This window comes from Mus caroli, unplaced genomic scaffold, assembly GCF_978045245.1.
Source record: "Mus caroli unplaced genomic scaffold, Mus_caroli_1 scaffold_18, whole genome shotgun sequence".
NCBI classification, from domain to species: domain Eukaryota; kingdom Metazoa; phylum Chordata; class Mammalia; order Rodentia; family Muridae; genus Mus; species Mus caroli.
In genome coordinates this window covers 50,952,549-50,970,395 of record NW_028227273.1, presented here as the reverse complement: position 1 = coordinate 50,970,395, position 17,847 = coordinate 50,952,549, and the positions used below count along the sequence as shown (strand labels likewise).

At 44.5% G+C, this 17,847-nt stretch overlaps 1 protein-coding gene across 3 annotated transcripts in view; it reads left to right on the top strand.

Annotated features, from left to right (window-relative positions):
- The first annotated feature begins 3,108 nt into the window (after positions 1-3,108).
- The window catches only part of Rcan2 (regulator of calcineurin 2), a 221,407-nt gene continuing 206,668 nt past the window's right edge, over positions 3,109-17,847 (top strand). The window contains exon 1 of one of the 3 annotated variants that reach the window (XM_029470897.2): positions 3,109-3,211. The gene's annotated coding sequence lies outside the window, so the exon portion shown is untranslated. Of the gene's footprint in view, positions 3,212-3,345; positions 3,642-5,552; positions 5,645-17,847 lie in introns of those variants that run through there. The other 2 variants (XM_021186129.3, XM_021186130.3) reach the window with 2 other exon arrangements.

The window sequence follows — 17,847 nt, the reverse complement described above, 5'->3', positions numbered from 1 at the left end:
CTGGACCAAGGCCCCCCACAAATATGTAGCAGATGTGTGTCCTGAATGGCTAGAGGGGAGTTTTCACTAAAGCTGTTGCCTGTCTTTAGAATATGTTGTTCTTGCTCGGCTGCCTTGTATGGTCTCAGTGTGAGAGGATGGCCCTAGCCCTGCAAAGACTTAATGTGCCAATGTTGGGAGATACCAAGGGGGTGTTCCACCCTCTCACAGGAGAGGGGGAGAGGGGGATGGAGGATGGTGGAGGGACTGTAGGAAGGGGGGACAAGAGAGAGGGCAGCGATTGGGATGTAAAGTGAACAAATAAGAATAAAAGAAAAGAAATACCCCCCAAAACCCCAAATTGGGTTTCTCCTGTCATTGTACTGGCTTTGGAGATCAAACTCAAGTCCCCGGGCTTGGCAGCAGACACCATTACCTACTGAGCTGACACACTGGCTCCCCTTTACATAATTTCTATGGGTTAATATTTTGTATCAACCTAATAAGGTTTCAGGTTGAGTTCATGAGTTAATATACCAAGTGATTTTCATAAAGCCTAGCATATAGGTTGTGCTCAATAAATTCTAACAACTAGAACTCAGGATCTTACTGTCACGGTTCATGTTAGCAGCCCATGAATCTTACTCCTGCTCTACAAAATATATTCCAAGTCAGCCCCCACAGATTCTTTTACTCTAATCATTACCATTAACTTTACTCATGGTAATAGATCTACTTCTTAAAAGTGAACCAAATGAAGACAGTATTGTCTCTTGGCCTTTACCTTCCACTCAACACACAATCACACAGTCAACTGGCAATGTAAAATTTGCCTCTGTAGCAAAAGCTGAAATATAAGGCTGTGACAACTTAAGGAAATAATCTAGAAAAGTAAAATGATCTGTATCTGGGTGGTAGGAGAATGGCCATGGTGATTTCTTCATAGTGAACATGTAATGTCACTGGATACCAGGCAAAGAGCATTTACATGTATGATTTCCTTTAAATTGATCATTAAACTTGAGTCTTCTAGGATGGGAGATGGCTCAGTGCTTCACAAGCATGAGGGCTTGAGTTTGAACCCCAGAACCCAAGGAGACTGCATTACCAGCCCCACTACATCTACAGTGAGATGGGAGGCAGAGACAAGAACATCCCAGGAAAGTTGGCCAGCCTGGCACACACAGAGGAACAAAAGAAACCCTGTCTCAAACAAGGTAGGCAGTAAAGACTGCCTTATGTGGTCCTTTGTCATACACACATGGAACACTGTACATGTGAACCCACATTAGCACATACCACACAGGGATAAGAATGTATTTCTCTCATTTTCCAAAACTTTTACAAAAATATATTCTGCAACCAAAAACTTTGTTTTATGTAAATATAGACTCACAAAAATGGACCTCCTTATGATCAAAGGCAACACACAGTGAGTCTAAGAATTGCTACCTCGAAATTTTGTTGAAAGCCTTGAAGCTATATTACCTGAAAAGCTGAAGTTCCAGGTGCACCAGACATGATAGCTATCTTCCTAGGATTCAAAAATAGTTGGAAGAGGAATGGGGCTTGATTTCCATGATGACTTTCAGATGTGAGCTATAGCCTGTAAGAGAAAATTCTAGAGATGTTTTTGCTCCATATAAGAAGGTCCTTTCAAAAAACAATCTCTCCAAACTTGCAATTCAGTCAAATTAACAAACATGTAGAATGTGCATGCCCAAAGCGTGATGACATCGAAGGTCATTTTCAACTCTGAAATGTTTATTTAATTCTGTGCTTATATTTAATGCAGATTAAGCAGATAGAAGAGCTAAGCCCACCCCCTCAGACAGACTCACAGAGACAGACAGAAAAACAGACACACAGAGGCAGCAAGACACTCAGATACACAGAAAGGAGAGGGAGAGAGAGGGAGAGAGAGAGAGAGAGCGAGCAGGCAGAAAGATACACACAGAGACAGAGAGTCAGAGACAGGCACACACAGAGACACACACAGAGGGAGGGAGGGAGGGAAGGAGGGAGGGTGTGTGTGTGTGTGTGTGTGTGAGAGAGAGAGAGAGAGAGAGAGAGAGCAGGCAGAAAGATACACACAGAGACAGAGAGTCAGAGACAGGCACACACAGAGACACACACAGAGGGAGGGAGGGAGGGAAGGAGGGAGGGTGTGTGTGTGTGTGTGTGTGTGTGTGTGTGTGTGAGAGAGAGAGAGAGAGAGAGAGAGAGAGAGAGAAGAGAAGAGAAGAGAAGAGAAGAGAAGAGAAGAGAAGAGAAGAGAAGAGAAGAGAACTATTACTTCAATGCAGTTTTAATTCTGTTATTAAGAACCAACCAAGTGGATGCAGGAAAAGGCTCAAGTATACAACAGTGAGAAAGGCGACATGACACAAAACTTATTTCTATCTGCCATTCTCTCTGCTTTGAGGTTGGTCTCCTCTATCCTTCAGTTTCCACGGTCTCCAAACGCTAATCATTTTGTGTCATTGAGGTACTCTTGCCATGAGATTCAGTCCTGTCCCCGTCTGTGCCACCACAAGTCGCAGGCTTCCTTGTTCTTGAGTTGCTTAATTCTGCACAGTCTTCAGAATGGGTTCATTTGGTTGAGAAGTAAATCCTCCCCGTATTGTTCCACTTCCGACACGCCCCTTCCCCTTTACCTTGTATAAATACTAGTCTCCCTTTTCCTAGGGACCCAGAGTCTCACACATTAGGAATCCTTGAACATCCAAGTCCTTCTTTCTCTCCCCCAGGTCTGGTGGTTGTGAGTCTTTCCTGGCAAAACTGTGAAACCCGCACAGGGCACCTTCAATGGTGTGGGCAGGGTTCACTCACAGCCCCAGCCAGAGGGCGCCAGCACCCACCAAGCATAGTCGCTCTTGAGCACTCAAGAGTGGCTTCCAGACAGTTCCTTAGTTAGCCAGAGGTCGACCTGTGAGAAAACAACCCCCTAGTTCTACGGACCCACAGTTTCTTCTCTGTCCTTTTATTTTTTAGTATCCTTTTATGCAGATGCTTCGCTCCAAGAGCGACCTCACTCCTCTTTGACCCTCAAAAAAAAAAAAAAAAGTCCTCAACGGGGGATGGGGGAGATGACCCGGGAGCCTCTTCTTTGGAAAGGCATTGCCTTTGGGGACAGGCTCCTGTGTCAGGTTCCCGCAAAGGGTCCAGCTCGCCTGAGATCGCAAAGGAGGGGTGTGCAGCTGAGCGCCGGGTGGAAGCCCAGGAGGTGGAGGTGGGTGAGGGACCCAGAAGGGTGACTGGTCAGGAGGGAGGCGACCAAAGGAGGCCAGTCAGGGGCTTTGGCTTCCCTGGGGTCTGATTGGAGGTTGGCCCGATGAGTCGGAGCTGGGGGCGCGCCCATCTCCACTGGCTTGGGCGAGAGCCGCCGGCTCGGCCCCTCCCCGGAGCCGCTTTGTCCCGGGTGACGGCGGTGGAGGTTGCGGGAGCACCAGCAGGAGGCACAGCCCGGGTGACCCCACGACCCGGAGAGCGGGAGGCGGTGCTCAGTGCGCACGGCTCCACGCCCAGGCCCGCGGGCTCCGCGCTCGCCCCGGCCGTCAGGTGAACAGGCAGAGCCGCGCCCGCAGCCTGCTGCCCCGAGGACCCCCGAGCCGCTGCCACGGTCACCGCCGCCACAGCGGCGCATCGCAGACGTCCTGCAGGTCGGTTACGTAACGGCGCAGGCCCCATCGACCCTGTCCCCTGTCCCACCAGGGCTGAACACCTGGGTGCCAGGGGACCCGGACAATGGGAATCAAACATTGCTGGGCTTAGGGGCAGGGCTGGAGAGATCTTCTTTCCTGGCCAGTCCCCAAAGCATCCCCTGAGACAGGTTTCCCATGACCCCCTCTAGGAGGCGCTAGTCTCCAAAAGCCCCCTCCCCATCCTACTGGCCAAGGGTCCACCTTCCCAGGTGCAGCAGCAGGTGTATAGGGACTTGAAGGATCCAGAATAACTCCAGTGTCCCCGGGATTTGGGCTTAGAGGAGTTAGGGGTGTCCAGCAAAGCAGTGAGTAAAGGAAAAATGAGGAGACCCCTGTCTTCCCAAGCTTTACCAAATTTGTTAGGGAGAGGCAAAGGGGCTTTCGGGCACAGCGGGCTGAGAATTGTCCTGCCTGGGCTTAGCCGGCTTGGGTCATCTAAAAATAACTTCAAGTTTGAAAAGTGACATGGACAGGAGCGCGGTGTGCCGGGTTCGGCGTGCCTGTGGGGTGTTTCTCTCCAGAAGTCATCAGAGGGGACAAGGCAGTCTCAGCTACCTGATTCCTCTCGGCTGCCTCTACATCTCGCTGGTTGCCAGGGTGCCTCGATTTGACTTGTGGTTAATGATTTATTCTCCAAGGCCTTGCTGTCTGTCTTTTTTTTTTTTTTTTCCTTTCTTTCTTATCCCTGATGGATTCAACAAGACTGCATACTTTGGCACGTTCTGTTTCTTATATTGGGATAGAAATGGTCAGTGGAGGGATTATTACACCCACTGCCAACACTGTCTTAAAACCTCATTTTAGCAAAAACAACGATAACAACAAAACCCGTTTCTTGTTCCTCTTTATGTGGTCCTATCGTCTCCCACGGATGGAAATAAAAGGATGGGAAAGTATCCTCTAGCCAGGATTTGTGTATGGACAAACTTTATGAAACATGAAGCATGTTTACAACCCAACTTAACTTCCGAACCTTGCTGGTCCTTGATGATAGAAAATCCAAAATATGGGACAAGGGAGTGTTGTCCACGGAGCAGTTCTTGCTGACCAGGGTATCATGAAGATGGACATTAGGTAGGAAGAGTCAAGAAGCAGGCCAGCATGGGCTGTGGGGCCCAGGAGTGAACACTTGGCAGGTTTTCAGTCCCCACATTGATTTCCCTTTCAGCCCTGTGAAGCTATTACACCACATATGACCGGTCATCAAGCTCAATTAGCCTGCAATGGGGGTTGTGATTGGCTTTCCAATGCACTGGAAATTGAATCAACCTTTCCTGAGCATCTCTTACTTTGAATGTGGTCCAGAGGATTTGGGGAGGGAGAAGTTCCTCCACAAAAGTGGCCAGATTGTAAGATCTTAGTAAATGCTTAAAGGTGTGTGCCCTTCCTAACCCACCTAAATCTTGGAGGATGTGGCTCTCTCCAGTGAGGAACATTTAACAGGAGTGGGAACTCGAGAGCTTTCTCATTTGCAAGTACTCATCACACTTGCATACCTGTTTGCCACTTGTCAGATATAGTGCAGGGACTGCCATTCTTTTTTTATTCAGCCCAGCTTGGACAGTGGCAGAGGCTGCACACTCTAGTTCCTTTAATTCCCTGTGCCAGTTGATGGAAGAGCTATTTATTAAGCACCTGCTGTGTGCTAAGCAGGCTCTGTGCTAGGAGCTAAAGGAACAAGGTCCTACACTTCCCAGAACTGAAAATAAATGCTTGTGAATCAGCAGAGCGAGCGTTTAGCGCAGAAAGGAGAGAGGTCAGTGGGAGCCAAGAGATAGGAGGGTTGAAGGACTCTAGAAGAGGCTGCCAGAGAGTAAACATTTGGACTGGGTCCTGATGGGCGGTTGGCATTCTCTAGAGAAGGCACTAGGCATTCCATGTAGAAAGGACAGCATATGCACACAGAGGGAAAGCTATGTCCAAGAGCACTTAGTTCTGAGATGACAACCAAGGAGGATATGGTGAGTTGGGGCTTTAAATACATTCTATCGAAAGGGAGAAACCATGCAGTCTCTAATAGGGGAAATGACTTAATATCATTTATATTTTTTGCAAAAGTGACTTTGGAGGATGCTAGGGAAGTGGAGCTGTGAAGAGCTAACCGGAGTGTTAGGTCTGATTAAGGCCTCTGTACTACCTTCCAATCATGAACTGTGCGTGAAGTGGGTGCCAGGGGGAACAGAAGCAAGATCTGTAGACAGCCCTTTCAGGGCAAATGGGTGACATTTTTTTGTCACCAGGTGAGGACTGGTGGCAAAGGAGATACTTTGATGTGTAGAGGCACAGTCAGGCTTTGGGTGAGGTGAGGCACTAATTAAAATGGCAGGTTTGAAAAGGACTATGAATTTTTCCTTTGAACATCGAAACAAGGCTCTTCTGTTTTCAAAGGTCGCATCTTCATTCCTGGGACTAATTGTCTACTGCTCTAGTTTAAGTTCATTCCCAAGGCTATCAAACACTGCCTCTGGAGAAGAGGGAGGTGAATGCCACGGTAGGATAGCGTCCCTGCCTTTAACCCCCAAAGTGAACATTTTAGCTCAGTTATTTTGAATACCGCTTGTGGTGATCATTAGAATGCATGGCATTTATTCAGTGCTTGTAGTTAGCACAGTGAATCCTGCCTGCTGCTTACCTTGCATGGCCCTGTCATTAGTTTCACATAATTGACAAGGACACCAAAGCTAAAAACAATAGGTTGTCTAGAGTGCAGTTAATAAGAGGTACACCCAGCGTTGGAGCCGAGGTCCTGGACAACATTGTCATTCATCAGTGTGGATTAATACCATTGAAATGATCCCTTCCTTAGATTGGGATACTTGTGGCTGGTGCTACAGAAGAGAACTGTACTGAGTTAGGAGTCTTAGTTTTTTCCCTTGGGCTCTGTGTTTGTTATACATACACAGGGAAACATTCACAATTTCCTATCTCCTGTCAGGCTTGGGTTATTTTATTTTATTGAAAAAGTTATTGTTTTTAAAGTACATGTATGTGTATGTTATGTGTATGCATGTACGCGCGCACGCATGTGTGTGTGTGTGTGTGTGTGTGTGTGTGTGTGTGCACATGTTTGGGGTCAGCTGCAGAGGTCAGAAGAGGGATTGGAGATAGAGTTACAGACATGCCTACTGGGGGTAGTAGGAAATGAACATGGGTCCTGTGGAAGAGCAGCAAGTACTTGTAACTGCTGACTTCTCTCTCCAGCCTGGGCTATTTTGAGTCTGTGTAGTACTGACAGAAGAAAGGCTAGGCACTCTGTAAGTAATCTGTGTTCTGAAGTCCCAGCATCCTGTTGCAGGTTAGTCTACCAGTGTGAATGGCTCAGTATGGCATACTTAGAAGTACAGAGACAATAGGAGTGCCTAATGCTGAGAGAGCCCAGTTAAAGGTGAGAAGCCTGCTAGGGTACCAAATTAGAGGAATCTCCCATAGGTGATGGGACATGTTTCCTTCAGACATGTTACTTTCTGAATGTTTCTTTATTATGGAAAAAAACTGGGGCAGTCAGTAAGCATGCATTAAGGTAGCTATGGGAATTGAAACAGGGACCAGGCTCTGCTACAAGTGGGCCTCATTGAAAATACCTTAGAAATTGGGCCACACCCTTCACCTGCAGGACAACAGATGCATAGAAAGGAAAGTGTCCCTGAGGATGCTTTACTGTTCTGTAATTGTTTGCTTTAAATTATGTGCACACATGTGCATGCGTGTCCCTACGTGGGAGGCTGGATGTCAACCTCGGGTGTCATCCTCAGGAATGCCAACCTTTTGAGACAGGGCCTCTCATTGGCCTGGAGCTCACTAATGAGGCTTGACTGCTGAGCCAGAGAGTCACAGGAATTCTCCTTCCTCAGCCTCCTCAGTCCTGGGATTCCGAGTGCACGCCAGGACACTGGCACTTACATTACAGCCTGATGCATCTCCCTAGTGCTCCTACCACGAAGTTTGTTAAGATCCACCCCTGAATTGAGTAGCATCTATCATAAGGATATCTACCGAGAGTATAAAACCACACATCACATTAAATGCCTTCCAACACATGAGTAAAGAAGACACAGGAGGACTCCCTTTTCTGTGGAACCTGCGCATGTCTTTCAGTTTTCCTAATTCATTCCGTCTCTGCTTACAAAATGCTTATGGTCCTTATGGATGTTTTTCTTGTGCTATGGATTTTCATGTGTTCTGCATTATAGATCATTTTCAGTAACCTAGTTAGTGAATAGAAATGCCTTTTAAACTTAGCTGAAGCTGTTCTGAAAAATAATAAGGGGATTCTGGTACTTTCTAGAAGTTACAGAAATGCTTCCAGAAGGAGTTCACATTTTCCCAGGTCCATAATGTTCATAGCAATGTCTCCTATAATAGAGAAGGAAAAGACTGTAATTTCATGTCTGAGCTCTCTGTGCTCAACTCACTGTGAAACAATAGCTAAAACGCAGGATTTCTAAGTTATGGAGCATACACGTTAAAAGACATTTGAATGCTCATTGTTGGGCCAAAGAATAAATTGCAAGAGTTGTGAACTAGACCATAGCTTTTATTCCCTTAGTTCTTTGATGGAATAACTGCTTTGTTCTGACAGGCTTATTCTGCCATATTGTATATGTGCCAAGGCCATGGGCCACCCCATAATACCTCTCATAGAGTGTTGGGAATGGAATATCTATCTATCTATCTATCTATCTATCTATCTATCTATCTATCTATCTATCTATCTATCTATCTAACTATCTATCTATCTATCTATGCGCTTAGACTTGCCAGGAAATTCCAGGATTCCAGTCTTGGTGTAGTTACTTCCCAGCTATGTGACCTTGAATTTCCCATTGACCTAGCACTTGTTGGAGTTGGCACTTGAAGATGGCTGCCCCTGTTTCAACACTTTGGTCAGATGATGCAGTCGTATGCATCATCGCCTGACCTTAGAAGACCTGGGGAATTCGTATGAGTGTTACTATCTACAGATAAGCATACTCTGGGAGTTCAGGGAGATAAGCCCCCTAGTGCCAGGTCTTTGAGTTGCAATTTAGGACAACAATCTCCCAACCTTCAGAGATGTGTGGGAGACTAGGTTCCACCCAGTGTGTATACTGAGAAATAAAATGCTCTGTTCAGATGTTAAGGATAACTGTCACAGTAAGGACCTCTAAGAGTGGGGTCTTGCAGAGTACCATGTCTGTGAGGTGAAGGAGGCACTCTGTGTCTAAAAGGCATTTATGTCTAGTCTGGAGAGATTGCTCAGTGATTTAGTACATCAACTGCTCTTCCAGAGGAGCCAACTGCAATTTTCAGCACCAATATGGCAGCTCAAACAATCTGTAACTCCAATTCTAAAGGATCAAACACCCTCTTCTTGCCTCCACAGGCACTGGATGGACATGGTGCATACATATACATGCAGGTAAAATACCCATACATACTCATAAAATAGAATTTAAAAAAAAATAACCCAAATTATGCCGTGCATTAAGAAAACTGTATCTATTTGCTCTGCTCTCTGGTACACACATACACACACAAAAAAAAAACTGTTTTCTTTCAAGATTAGCTTATTTCTTATTAATAACATGAATGGACATGCTAAAATCAAGGTTGGCCAATAATGGAACCAGGTCTGGCTTGTGGAGAGAAAGGAGAACAGGGTCTACAAAAGAGAGGTGACTGGCACAGGGTGATTCAGTAGAAACAGAAGTTGAAAATCAAAGTTGAGGTCAAATGGATAGGCACAGTACAGAGAGCAAGAGGAAGCTAGGGTTCCCATCAGGTATGCGTGACAGGCAGGATATAAAGTCGGAACAGGGAAGCTGGGAATATCTCCCATTGTCTAGTGAGAGCTGTCTACTCAACAGGAGAGACACATTGCCCAGGTTTTTCCTTATTTATTTGTTTTCCTTTGGCATATATGCTTCCTATCAATTTTTAGAAAATACAAGAAAGTTACAGGAAAAATAAGGTGGCACGTTACTGTGAGCAATGCCAGAACTGCAAGCACTTTGATGTTTTTTTTCTGTCTAGTCTTTTCTGTTTGTATATTTTCATAGAATGAGGGTCATAATGTGTGAAGAACTTTGCTTCTCACATATTTCTCCCGACATTTAAAATTACTTGTTGTGAGATTTCAACGATCTTTTTGAACACTTCAGGGTGTGTGTGTGCGCATGTTTGTGCATGTGGTTGTACAGGTGCATAAATCCAGGCATAGACACGCAGGAGCCAAAGGTCTGTGTTAAGCATCTTGTTTAATCAGGCTCTACCTTGTTATTTATTCTCTCACTAAATCCAGAGCTTACCATTTCAAAGAGGCTATTCCAGCGTTCCTCCTACCTCTACCAAGTTTTCCTAGACCTGGGGTTACAAACATGCACTGTCATACCTGGATTTCACTCAGGAGCTGGGCATCCAAACTAGGTCCACATGCTTGTGCAGTAAGGACTTTAACCCATGTCATTATCTCACTAGCACCTGAGCACTCGTTTTGGTAGGTGTAGAACATTCTTAAGTATGAATTTTGTCTTAGGGCTTTGCTGCTGTGAACGACACCATGACCAAGTCAAAGTCTTAATAAAAGCAACATTTAATTGGGACTGGCTTAGAGGTTCAGAGGTTCAGCCCATTATCATCAAGGCAGGAACATGGCAGCTTCCAGGCAGGCATGGTGCAGGAGGAGCTGAGAGTTCTGCATCTTCATCTGAAGGCTGCTAGCATAAGACTGGCTTCCAGGAAGCGAGAATAAGGGTCTTAAAGCCCACCCATGCAGGGACACACCTACTTCAACAGGGCCACACTTCTAATAGTGCTACTCCCTGGGCCGAGCATACACACACCATCACAAGTTCACTACAATTCATTTACTCTTCTCCCTTTGATTAAACATACAACTTGTTTCTACATATTCAAAAAGGCTTAGATAAAATTAAAAATAATTCTTATTTTATTATTTTTTATTCTGTGTATGTGTGCGCATCTCTATGTAGATGAGTGTAGGTGCCTTTCAAGGCCAGAGGAGAGCATCAAATGCCTTGGCACTGGTGATCTAGGCTGTTGTGAGCAGCCTGAGGTGGATTCTGATCATCTTGTTGAGCACCAAATTCCCAAGAGCAGCAAGCATTCTTAATCACGGAGTCATTATCCCATCTAGCCTCTTTTATGGACATCTTTGAGCACATTTGTGTGTGTGTGTGTGTGTGTGTTGGATTATTTTTCTAAGCCCAATTCTTAAGATTCTCCCTCACTAATTGATACTACTTTATTTCTTTGTGTGTAGATATGCATACATGTTTGATAGCATGTGTATGTATGTGCAAGTACACACACACACACACACTTCTGTACAGAAGCTAATATCAAATGCCTTCCTTAGATTCTTTCTGCCTTAGTTTTTAATACAGGTCCTCTCAGTGAACCTGAAGCTCACCAATTCTGCTAGACTGGCCAGTCAACAAGGTCCAGGGTTCTGCTCGTATCCTTCTTCCCTGCACCATTGAGGTTACCTATGCAAGCCACCATGATTTGCAAGCACTTGCTGCTTTTCAACGAGTGTGAAGTCATGAACAACTTCATAAAGCAGTGCATGACAAATTAGCTCTTACCTTTGTTCAGTTTATAAACCCTCTCCATGTGAAGATAAGAGCCAATTGACATAGGTGCTTTGCAGAGACAGCCCCACTCCTGGAAATATTTGAGCCCAATAGTACAAGATAGTTAGACTTTCTCTGGAGGACTAAAGGATGATGGACAGGGACATGATAGATGTCACATGCTTGAGTGCTTATTACTAAGTCCAGTGTAGTGGACAGCATCCCTTCTGATGGCTGTTAGTAACAGCTTGCCGTATGAATGCCCAGACCTGTGTGAGCTTGATCTGGATAGCTCAAACCATTGGGTTTTGAAGCACCTTGAACTGAGCAGGAGACAGCATCCCTGCTTCACAGAGAACTGCCTCACAGGGTCCTTGGTTCAGCAAAACTCATTTCTGAATCTTGAAACATGAACAAGGATGGGAGCTTATGTAGTGTAGTTCTGCTGTGTCCTTTGGCTTAGGTTAACTCCTTTCCTTCCTTGTAGACAAGCTGCAGATACACATACCTGCATTTGTCCACCCTCTACTAAGCAGACACAACGTATTATAGTAGACCATTCTAAAATACATTCTACTATAATTACCTATTTATTTTGAACAGTGGGAGCAGGCATTTCTGCCACAGAACACAAAAGGATCTCAGAGGACAGTGTGGGGTAATAGGATTTTCCTTCTACCATGTGTGTTCTGAGGACTGAATGCAGGTCTTCAGGCTTGGTGGTAAGCACTTTTACCCAGTGAGCCATCTCATTGGCCTGTGTAGAATATAAAATTTTGAATAAATATGTAGGATAAATAGATGGGCTCTTTTAAAAATAAAACTCAGATGTTCTCTATTTAAAATTTTTAATTTGATGGCTAATCAGGTTTGTGTTTCCAAAAAGAGAGTCCCTGCATCCATGCAGTTGCCATCCTATCTATTTTGATTAAATTGGACAATTACCAAGGTAAACAGTGACTTTGAATTATTTTCTCCCATAAAATTATCTGAAGACATACCTAATATGATTTTTATTTGACCTATGTAACTACTAAAGCTAAGAGCCCAGTAATTATGTATTGCCAGGAAATGTCAGTGTCTAATTTCAACCTTTGAAAAATTAATTTCGTTTAGGTAACCATACAAATTTTTGGCATGCTCCAACATATATGCCATCAGACTTGTTCTTAATTGTTCCCCTCTACTGACTCCGTCCCCCACCCCCACATTTGATAATTTCTCAAGAACAAAATTTCATTTGATCCCAAGTATCTTTATGTGAACTTCAGGATAGAGTGTGATAAATTCCCATCAACTAGTAGGTAGCTGAAACAAAGGTTTATTTGCCAGAGCAAAATCTCTTAGTCCCTATGAGTGAAACCAAAGCAGTAATGCATGGATGTGTTTAGTTGCTCCCCCTGTGGGCATCTGTGATGCCCAGTTTATCTTGTATGACATACAAACATCCGTAAACATACAAGATGAGATGTGGTCAGGGAAGTCCTCAACAACTAGAATGCCCCAGGCGTGTTCATTTGAGGCCCTTTCTTTACCGATTCATTTGTCTCCTGGTGATTTCTGTGCCACACACAGCTGTTGTTTCACAGTAAACTCCAGCATCTGACAAGGTGACATTCAGGGGGGAGCGTTGGGTGGAAATGCTTGCTTGGTCAGAATTCTCAGACTCTCCTTCTCACCTCCCAGTATCACGGCACAGGAAGAGGTTGTGGGAATTCTTGGCTGGCTCCCTTGGATATTGGTTTCCTTGCATCTTTGTGAGATTATCGTGGGTGAGGCGATGCAATTCCTTTCTCAATTTGTTTGCAGCTGCATGGGGAGACCCAAGGTCTTCTGTAATGTGATCAAGGTGTTTCCAGATCCCCTCTGTACACATCAGCCCCAGGAGGAAATGAGTCTGAGTGATAACCTGGGCAGCAATCATTGGTTCTGTAGAGTCATATGACCTTGACCTGCCTGAGTCATACCCATACATCTCCTGTTGTAAATAACTGCTGAGAAGATTAGCTGGGAAATCTGTGACATTAAATTTAGAATGGCTTTGGGTGGGGTTCCATTTTGTACTAGTGAATGAATGACTTGCATAGGACACAGATCAGCCCACAGTGGTCCTGGAGGGAGCCCAGGTTTTGCGTGTGTCTCTCCCCGTCCCTCCACACTTCTGTTTATTTACAATAAGGAGTCCCAGTGATTAGAGAGGGAAGAGTGTATATGATTGATGGAGTGACCACAGGAGCTTTGAACTTGTAACTTTTTCAGTGATTCATTTCTCACGGTACCCCTGGTTTTATTCCTTAAAATGTTTCAGATTCCACCCTCTAAGTATGACTCTACATTTCCTCAAAGTTTGTGTTAATATCACTTTATCTTAAGTGATTAAAAACCAAACTCATCCCATGTTTACTGAATTCTTATCACCATTCACTGAACCCCTTATTTTAGCTCAACTACTTCAGTGTTTTGACTGCCAGCCTTGGCATCATCTTACAAGCCAAGATAAAGTATGAGTCTATGAGGTTATGTTATGCAAACAGAATAGGAGATAATTAATATGTTTTCATGAAGAACTGTGGATATTTTTTATGACAGTATAATTTATACGGGTATATCTTAGATGAAAGAAAATCTAAAGAGGAATACAGGTTAGAAACATTTACTGAATATCTGGAGGCCTGGGATGCACTTCCACACTGATCACATGGAAACCCCCTCACTTCATGCCCCACTGACTGTGACTCCCTTTTCTACATCTCAGAGCCGAGGTTTCACATTCTGGCCAAGTTCTGCCTTTTCTCAGTCACTTCACCTCCTTCTTCCTTATTCTCACATACTCATTCCAGGGTCTCTAATGTTTAAACACTAAAAGAAAGGGTTTTTTCCTTTCCTCTTACAAAGAAGAGGAGGAGAAGGAGGAGGAGGAGGAGAAGGGGGAGGAGGAGGAGGAGGGGGAGGGGAGGAGGAGGAGGGGGAGGAGGGGGAGGGGGAGGAGGAGGAGGAGGAGGAGGAAGAAGAGGAGGAGGAGGAGGAATGCAATAGTTATTTGGGGCCAGTGTATGCACTTCTATCTAGCCTGAGTTTATTATCTATGTGATAAGAGATCATCTTTGAGGTAATAAAATTTTTTTAGCCAGATATTTTTCTTCATGCTTATTTTTATTAATTAATTAATTTACTTTACATCCCAATTGCAGCTTCCCCTGGGTCCTCTCCTTCCAATCCTCCCCTCTCACTCCCCCCACATCCTCCTGTTCTCCCTTTCTCCTCTAAAAAGCAGAGGTCTCCCATGGATATCAGCCCACCTTGGCAAATCAAGTTGCAGAGGTACTAGGGCATCTTCTCCAGTTGTGTCCAGACAAGGCAACTTGGTTAAGGGAAAGGGATCCAAAGACAGGCAGGGGGAGTCAGAGACAGCCTCTGCTCCTGCTGTTAGGAGTCACACAGAAAGACCAAGCTGCACAACTGTATCTGTGCAGAGAGCCTAGGTCTGTCTCTTGCTCGTTCTCTCCTTGACAGTTTGGTCCTTGTGGGCCCTTATGGGACCCGGTTAGTTGATTCTTTATGTTTCTTTGTGGTCTTCATGGCTGCTTTTAGCCAGATATCTTTTTAAAAGGTATTAATCCCTCCCCTTTAAAATCAGTTAATTCCCTTTAATAATTTCCCAAAGTACCTATACAATTATGGTTCATGTACATTCATGTGTTTGTGGGCATTGGTGTTGTTGGTGTGGAGGACAGAGATTGTTGTGGAGAACAAGTTGAGATGCTTGCCAATTTCTCTCTTGAGACAGTCTCTCACTAAGTCTTAGGGTTTTGCTGCTGTGAAGAGACACCATGACCAAGGCAACTCTTATAAAGGACAACATTTAATTGGGGTTGGCTTACAGGTTCAGAGGTTTAGTCAATTATCATCTAGGTAGGGAGCATGGCAGGGTCCAGGCAGGGATGGTGCTGGAGACAGAGCTGAGAGTTCTAAATCTTCTGAAAGGAACCAGAAGATTGTCTCAGGCAGTTAGGAGGGGAGGAGGGTCTCAAAGCCCACTCCCACAATGACATACTGCCTCCAACAAGGCCACACCTCCTAGTAGTGCCCCAGGTTGGGGACAAGCATATTCAAACATCACAACCAGAGCTCACCAATTCTGCTAGCCTGGTGGGCTAACCCAGCTCTGAGGTTACAGGACATACCAGTCTTCCTGGCTTTGATTGGATGCTAAGGTTCTCTGAACTCAGGTCCTTATAGTTGTACGGTGAGGTCTTTCCCTACTGAGCTATCTCTCTGCCCTTCGTTCATACTGTCATGGGGTCTTTGATGAGTGCTGCGGGTGGAACTCAGGGCTCTGCATAATCCAAGCAGGCAGATTTTTTCCTCTTCACTCTCAGACTGCTAAGATATTTAAAAGCGATGTGCTAATCGTATCATGAGGTTCCTCTCCCTGCACGGTAAGGTTCCTATCAGTGATGTCTTTTGTCAATCACAGTAAAATGAATGCTGCCAAATATGTACATTCCTTTCCCTAATTGCAAATTGACTTTTTATGGCTGCTTATTAGCGAACCCCAGGAGACCAATAGAAATCATTGAGACATAACTGTTATAGAGACCAGATATTATTTCTTCAACTTCCTATTGTAACAACTAACAAACCACCAAACTGTCTATAAATAAATCAAAAGTTCTTGTAGTGAATAACAAGAAGCAACTGTATGAAACTTGCATATTGGGCATGTTAAATGGAAGTGTCAGGGCTAATGACAATCAGAATGGGGTCATTTTACTGATGAGAACCATTCTGTGGCTGTGAGAGATTTCAACTGGACAGTCCTCCATCTCTATCCTTAGGACCATATTCTTCCATCAGTTTCATCTCTTCTAGTCCCTCCATTCCTGAATCCTCAAAGGAGCCATCATTCTTTATTTATTAAAGCTGTACTTACTGTGGTACATACACGCTCTAATACATGTACACCTGATCTAGTCACATCACATGTGTTCATTTGTTTACCCCTACTACTGGGTGCCAAATATCGAGCTAGTCACTGGGATGTGAAAACCAACAGGACTGAATCACTGTCTACAGTTAAAGTAGAGTCCTGGAGATGCCCGGCTTCTTATACATTTGCCTGTACCTACCCCTGCACACTAAGTACCTATAGCTAAAGAAACTACCTGCTCATTCATCCTTGCGACGACTGCAGCACATGTTAGAAAGCGCTTGCGGGGCTTTCCTGGGCTAATGGGGAGATGAACTGACTATCATACTCGTTTTAAATAACTCAGAAGCATAGTGCCAAGGCTGTCAACACGTTCAGATGTCTTTGTTCTCTTCGCATAATTGTTAAGTATAAAAATAAGTTGAGGCTGAGGAGATGGATGAGCAGTTAAGTTCACTTTCTGTTCTAGCAGAAGACCTGAGTTGGGTTTCCAGAACCACACAGGATGACTCATAACTGCCGGTAACTCCAGCTCCAGGGCAATCAACCTTTGACCTCTGAGGGCACCTGAACACACATGTGCACGCGCGCGCGGGCGCGAGCACACACACACACACACACACACACACACACTCACACATTTTTTTTAAAAAGCTGTACAATTCAAGTTTGCCTGTTTTCCTTGTTTGTATCAATAAACCTGTTCTTTCTAGAATGTGCCTTATACCTCCATGATGGTGGAAAACAAAACCCCATGTAAGATTAACAGCGATGACAGAATTTCAAAGCAGATGAACCAAGGGATCCTATGTGTCTAATTCGATGGCTTTGTAATGTCCCTGTCCTGGCATGCATTGAGAGTCTGTTCTGTTTGATGGAGCTTGGCTGAAAACAACTGACCAGGAAAAGTTGTCTATGTGTATTTACAGAGCAGCTGCTAAGTATCAGGCCCTGCTGGACCCAGGACTTCCCACGCATCTTGCAAGCAGGTCTCCAGGAGAAACCTCCTGTTTCTGTTCTAAGATTGTTTAGATGAGGACACCAAACTTCAGGGAGTTTGAACAACTCAGTTTGGTTTCTCAGGAGGTGAATCTAGAACTCAACAGTGGTGTCTTTGTCTCCACAGCCAAGTGGGACATGCAGTTATTCATGGAGTTTGGAATAGAACTTCTGTCCGGTCGGTTTCAGTGCCTAACTTGTTGTTTTAGGCTAACTGTAAGCTAGGATCAGCATGCTCTGGGGTGCCTGATACACTTCCTACAGAAAATATAGTCACATGATTTTGATGTTTGGTTAACCCTGTTGCTATTTTTAGCAGTTGTAGACTGGCAAGAATAGACGCTAGTCTTTTTATTAAAAGGCTGTGTGACTTGATATATTGTTAGAGAAGAGGTGTGGGCTTGTGTGGAGAGTCCACGGGATTCAAGAAGTATCCAAGTCCTGGACCTTCTGAGCTGCACTTTTCAGTATCCAAGTAGACTGAGGCTAGAAGGTGATAGATTAAAAAGTGCCATTAATCATCTGAGTATTAAATGCCAGGGATTTGAGTGGAATTGTTTTTATTATACCACCTGCATTTGGCTGGAACACTTAGTTGAATTTGGTGACCTCAGAGAAATTATATGACCTTGGTTTTATGTCGGCACATATTTAAGTATTA